Source organism: Apis dorsata, unplaced genomic scaffold (genome assembly GCF_000469605.1).
Source record: "Apis dorsata unplaced genomic scaffold, Apis dorsata 1.3 scaffold_525, whole genome shotgun sequence".
Taxonomy (NCBI): domain Eukaryota; kingdom Metazoa; phylum Arthropoda; class Insecta; order Hymenoptera; family Apidae; genus Apis; species Apis dorsata.
The window spans coordinates 582,763-589,095 of NW_006263748.1; the positions used below are offsets into that span (position 1 = coordinate 582,763).

Consider the following 6,333-nt stretch of genomic DNA (forward strand, 5'->3'; position numbering starts at 1 on the left):
TCGGACGGAGTTTGACGTTAAATCAGTTTTTAGAAAAAAGAAGGGGGGGAAAAAAAAGAACAACAACAACAACAACTCTCTCCATCGCGGGGAGAGAACGCGTTATCCCGTTCACCGCGTCACATATATCGCCGCGTACGATCGAAAGTCGTACGAGCGTCGTTCTAAAATTTGTTATTTTTTTTTTTTTTTTTTTTATATATATAATTGTCCTTTTGTTCCCTGTACATTTTTCGTTATAACTTTTTTAACGACGCGTTTATGACGCTTTCTACGGTACACGGTTCATACAGTTTATTATCGCGACGAATCGAAAAAGATTTGAAAAAAAAAAAAAAAAGAAAAAGCCAAGTTTTCCACTAATTTTCGTTCCTTCCAATTATATATATATATATGTATATGCGTTATTCGATCGACAAACATTCTTCTCGCGCGCTTGGTCTCGATCTATCGAGAGTGCATGATAAAAAATTGAGTAGAAACTACAGTCGAGAATATAATCGATCGAGCTGTAAATTACTATATATAGGTTGGAAATAACCAACGATAAATCGATGATCGGTATTAACGTTTCGTGTATTTCATTTCATTATTTCTAGAATAAATCCGAATCTCTTTTAATCTTGTACGGGACAATTTAAATTTGAATTTTACGACATTTATAACGACATTTATCTTTCGTCGGGACGGGTCAAAATATTATCGCGATGTACGTTTGTATCGTTGTATCGATTCGCGACGAGTAAATGAAAATTTGGAGAAAAAAGAAAAAAAAAAAAAAAAAAAAAGGAAAAAATTCGATATAATCGATCAACATCGATGATCGTCGTTCGATTTAATTCGCGCGACATTCTTTTCACGATCCACGTTTATGCGGCGGTAAACCGAATTCCCAAAGTACAAAAGTGAATAAATAATGGATGAAACGGGAATCTTGTTGTTGAAAGTATCGTTTTTTGTATTTTTTTAATTCGCAGGTTGACGGGCGACAATTTACCGAAGTGAATAGTTAAACGAATTGGTATCTCGAAACCCGATTGGAATACCGATACATTCGGTTATTGGGGCGCATTGTTCCTAGAGTCGGCATTGAAACGCGGATCGCGGAGGCAAAGGCGCGCTCCGCTCACCGAGGACACCGTCACCGCTGGAAATAACTTTGGCCAAACTTTTGGCCCGCCAAAAATCGATCGCGTTCGATAATTAAATTGCGATAATTAAATCCGCGGATAAACGGTTAGACATTCGCCATTCGTCGTCAGAATGGAAGAAAATGGCGGATAAACAACGGGATGGATGAATCGTTCCAACGTTGTTCGATCGATCGATCGATCGATGGAAAAACATGGTTGTAACGGGTCGCGTAACATGGGATAATTTGGAGCGTAGTTTTCATTGATCGAATGAATCGATAATTGGTATCTCGGAAGCAAATTAGAGCGGCGTCGAGGGCGCATTGTGTCGTGGTCGTGGACGGAGCAATAGAGGAAAACGGGAGAGGAGAGAACTGGACCGGACTTGGTCGGGCAGGCAGGGAGGCGCGAGTAAATGCGAAGCTTGCCGTTTGCTCCGCAACGGCGTCCGATTAATTTCTCCGGCAAAGCCTGCGGGCTCCAAGGACATTGGCAACGATTGTTTTCGGCTTTGTCGATCTCAAAACCGTGTAAACGTCCGCCAGTCGCTTTCGCGTGTTTCCTAATTAAACTATCGCTATGCCAGAGAGAGAGAGAGAGAGAGAGAGAGACTTTAGCCAACTATTCCAAACCGCTTTTCCTATTTACATTAACATATTTCTCTCCTCTTAGTTTTTCCGACTCCGGCAAACAAACAACGTCCACTTGGCGAAGAATAGGAAAGAGACAGAGTTTATAAAAATCGTGTCGTTAATTTAATTTATGCCATTTATCCCGCGAAATGAATGAACGGAACGAAAGATAAATAATAGTTTTAAAATACGTAAGAGATCTTAAAATCAAGAGAATTTGCATAGGAAGGAGATGGTAACGAAAAACCGAGAGAATCTGCATTTCTTTGAGGTTAATGGGCCGGGAAGAAAGTAACGAATTGAACGCGCTATAAAAGTCGGTTGATCTTATTCGAAGACTCGTCATGCGCGATGGAGAGGCGAACAAAAATTAATAAAATAAATTGAAGCTCGTTTTCGAAAACTCGAATTCGAGAATCGAAATCGCTTAAATGTTCGAAATCGAACGAGCGGAGTTTCTCGATCGTTGGCGAGGAACGATATCGGACGGTTTTTCCCTCCCTCGACAAAGAAAGAGAGAAAAACAAAAGTCGCTCCCTGTTTCCGGATATCATCCCTTAGGGATGCTCGTAATAATGCAGGAACAAGAGCGATGACGGGATCTTATTTCACCAGTCCGATTACTGCAATATTAAGTGAAACTAACTTACCAACGCTGCAAGTTGGGACGTGGCAAGGTATTAATCCTAAGGTACGCAACGTCTAAAATATTACACCATCAGCCGGGTAACCGTGATACACCAACAACGAAGAAGTAAGAGACAACCGCTTTAACGATTTCATTAAAACGTCTTAATTACCAAAACCCTTAACTTTTGGAGGAGAATGGTATATTCTTGCCACCGTAAACGTGGTCGCTTTCTTTTCGAAAGGAAATATTTGTCAGAAGTTCCCTAGAAGAAATTTTTGGTTGAAAAGATTCGTTATCGGAAATATTCCACGGACAAATGGTGGTTTTTTTTTACGAGCGGATGTTACGAGCAGCGATAGGAGAGAGAGAGAGAGAGAGAGAGAGGTTATCCACTCGGATGAGAATGCTGTCAGCATGATTGTCATCGAGAATCCAATCAAGTAGGCGAGCATAGCGCGTTCCGATCATCTCAATAATAACCGACCGTTTAATTTCGATCGATGATAGATTGCTCGAACCACTGATCTCGAATCGCTCTCGCCTCCCAACATTCGATTTTCGATCCGTTATCGCGCTCGCCCGTTTAACTACGATATCGATAGACTGGCGAATTTTCATTACACTCGCAACGTCGAATTAACGGATTAGAAGAATTTGAGGAATTTTCGAATTTGAATCATTTCAGAATCATCCTCCTCTTTTTCCATCGCTGATCGAAACGACCAAGGATACGACCAGGAAAATTCGGCATCGATCAAGTTTCCTTGCCGGGAAGGCAAGTAGACGAAGGAGTCGAAAAGCCCCTTTCTTCCCCGTGACGCGATCCATTATCGGATCTAAATAAAGCTGGCCGTCCACGCGGAATATTAAAGATTGGAATTTAAGGGAGTCGCGTGTACAATGGACGGCAATTTAAATAATTTCGAACCCTTAATTATGACTCGGCCAACGCAATACCCGTACTCGGTGGATGGCTATTGGCCAAATTGCGCTCGAGCTTGTAGCGAAATTTCACGAGAGAGCACGAAAGAGGAAATTACAATTCACATATCCTCTATTCTCGTCGTCGAGATATCAACCGGGAAGAGGAGCAAAGACGGAAGAAACAAATTCTTCTTTTTCCTTCGTTTTTTCGAAGGTTCGATGATGAGAAGGCAGAAAAAATTCCCTTTTTCGTGGCAAACTGGGATTGTTGCGGAGACAATATTTATTTGTGCTTGATTTTCTTACAATATCGCTTCCTAAGCTCTTTACGTGTAATCTTATCTAATTATCTTAATCTTACGAGACCATCGAACGCGCGTCCGAGTGCAAAGAGTTAATCTCAACGTATAGAAAAGTATAGAAAAACGAGTATGAGACGCGCGAAGCGGAAGAAAATAGAAAATTTGGGGATGTATAATAAACGAGAAGCTTCGGGTATTCGCGATTTATCGCGCGTTCGATTCGAGATCTAGGATGTACACGGACCCGACCGATCTTCGGCCCAACGATATTTGAATTTGAATTACGTCACCGGCAAACCTGCTGCTACCAATTTTCCAATTTAAAATTTTTCCATCGTTTCGAAACCGCTTCCGACTATCGCTTTGCCTCAATTTTTCCGCACAGGGAGAAGCAGCGGGGAGAATATTTAACGTACGTATTTCCGTTACGCGTTGGACAGAGTGGAGAGAGGACGGTTTCGGGATAAAGTGGAAAATTGTGGTGGCGAGGACTGAAATTCGGAGAGGGACACGAACATAATATCCGTGAAAGCGAGGATCTCTGTACAGCGAAAGGGGAAGTAAAAGAGGAAGTACGATATCGGCCGAAATACTCGGCGGTGGTGATGGTGGTGGTGGTCAATCAGGAATGGCAAGGGTAATAAGTCGTACGCTATCCCCATTCCCATCTTCCAAGGTATTTACCTTTGGGATATATCGCGTCGAATCCCATTTCGCTCGCTCGATTCTTCTAACGCTTTGTGACTTTTAAAGTTTTTTTTTTTTTTTCCTTCTTTTCTTTTCTTTTTTATTTCGTTTAATCGATACTTCAATCGACCTTTCTTCCTCCATTCTTATTTCTCTTTTTACCCTTCTCTATTCGTTATCGATGAACATAGTTAATATATATACGTATTTTTTATAATTTTTTTTCTTTTCTTCTTTTCTTTTCCTCAAATGAAAACGGAAAAAGAAGAGGAAAGGATATAATTTAAAAAAGCGGTGAGGAAATATATATATATATATATATAAGTGGTGAAAATGGCACGGATACAAGATGGAAAAAAGATCTTAATTCGATACCGAGTTATTATATTCGTAATCGAGTTGTTGGAAAATTTGTACGATCGATCGATTTATACCGATACGCACAAGGTTTTAATACACCGCGTTACGATCGGTAAGCTTGAATTTTTACGCGCGCTCCAACAAAATGTACGCGTTTTATTTGACTTATTAATTACGTACATCATACGCGTGGAACGTTTACAGAACCGCAATCAAGAGCGAAAAAGCAATGTTGCGTTCGCGTATCGATTCGTTTCGCAGGATTGTAAAGCGGAAAGTACACAATTTTTATCGGGCAAAGGTTGTGTCCAATTAATATCGTTACCCCAGACTTATGCAAAAAGTATACCTTCCATCGTTTAACCGTTCGATTTCGATGATCGAATAATTTTCCAATTTTTTTATAATTATATTTTTATAATTAGCCTGTACCTAGCTGCACAAAGTTTTCTTGCCAATCTCTTTACGCAATAGTCGTTATTTTTAATAATTTCTAAGGATTGCGACGTTAACCACGAGCGAGTGTCGAGTACGAGAGATGGTCGAAGGCGAATCGGAGGGCTCGGATGATTGGAGGAGGTGTGGAGGGGAGGAAGAGGGGAGAGGAGATCGGTATTAAGGGAGTCATACCGACACGACCGTTCTTAGGCATTTTCAATTACGCGAAATTACCTCGGGTTATTAATAATGCTGGCTGATATTTACGCTACTTGTCGAGCCGCCGCCGCCAACCGCGCTATTCTCTCCTCGGCGCACCGCTATGCTGACGGAAGCAAATAAAGCTTATTAGGCAGTCGCGTGCGCTCCAAATATGCACACCAATTTAAATGGACGTACACGGTTGCAAACTAGTAGAAATCTTGCACTTTAACCCCTCTACGTACGACCGATGAAGGAGAAAAGCGAGTCGCGCTTACGCCCGCTTCTTTCCTCCTTCCTTCCAATTTATTTTATTTCCTAGATGTAAAGAAGAGAGAGGGAAAACGAAAAATACGTTTCAAACGACAAATTATAAACGTTTATCGTCCCGAAACGAAATTTTTCCTCCTCTTTTCCTTCTTCTTCTTCGTCTACTCGTCGTTATCTGCGGATTTAGGAAAGTTTTCGGGAAGCTCGATGAGACGCGATACGATCGATAATCATATTTATAATGGAGATTTATATGGAGGGGAATGGGAATTTCATACATATGTAGGTACACACAGGTTGGCATGATGTCCGAAAGAGTTTGGCAGCGAGGCCAGGCCGGCCACGTTCACCCGATATTTCTACCGCGTAAAAACGGAGAATGCAGATTACGCCGCCGGAATGGAATAACCACGGTAGAAAATGGCGAGGATGATGCATGCCCGAACTACTACTACACCGCGTCTTACCGCCAACTTACTTCTTCTTTTCGTCCCCTTACACTTGCCGCGCAAATCCTCCTCTTATTTTCTCCCCCAACTTTTTACGTTCGTTCTCTCCACGCGGAGAAAAATTACCACCCCGGTGGTAATCGATCTGCGTTTCGATTTCGAACGCGACGGGAAGGAAAGAGAGCAGAGGACAGGTTTGCGGCGGCAACGTTAACGGGGAGTCGAGGGCGTAAGAAGCACTCGCGGTTATGGGATTCCATAACGACGACGAGGCGAGTAATATACATAGATATATATATATATATA

At 41.7% G+C, this 6,333-nt stretch overlaps 1 protein-coding gene across 2 annotated transcripts in view; it reads right to left on the reverse strand.

Moving 5' to 3' along the window:
- Positions 1 to 6,333, reverse strand: part of LOC102672766 (synaptogenesis protein syg-2) — a 75,923-nt gene that overhangs the window by 57,872 nt on the left and 11,718 nt on the right. The window contains exon 2 of one of the 2 annotated variants that reach the window (XM_006620699.2): positions 5,102 to 5,105. The exons of the other annotated variant lie outside the window; for it this stretch is intronic. The gene's annotated coding sequence lies outside the window, so the exon portion shown is untranslated. The remainder of the gene's footprint in view (positions 1 to 5,101; positions 5,106 to 6,333) is intronic. 2 annotated transcript variants of the gene reach the window in all.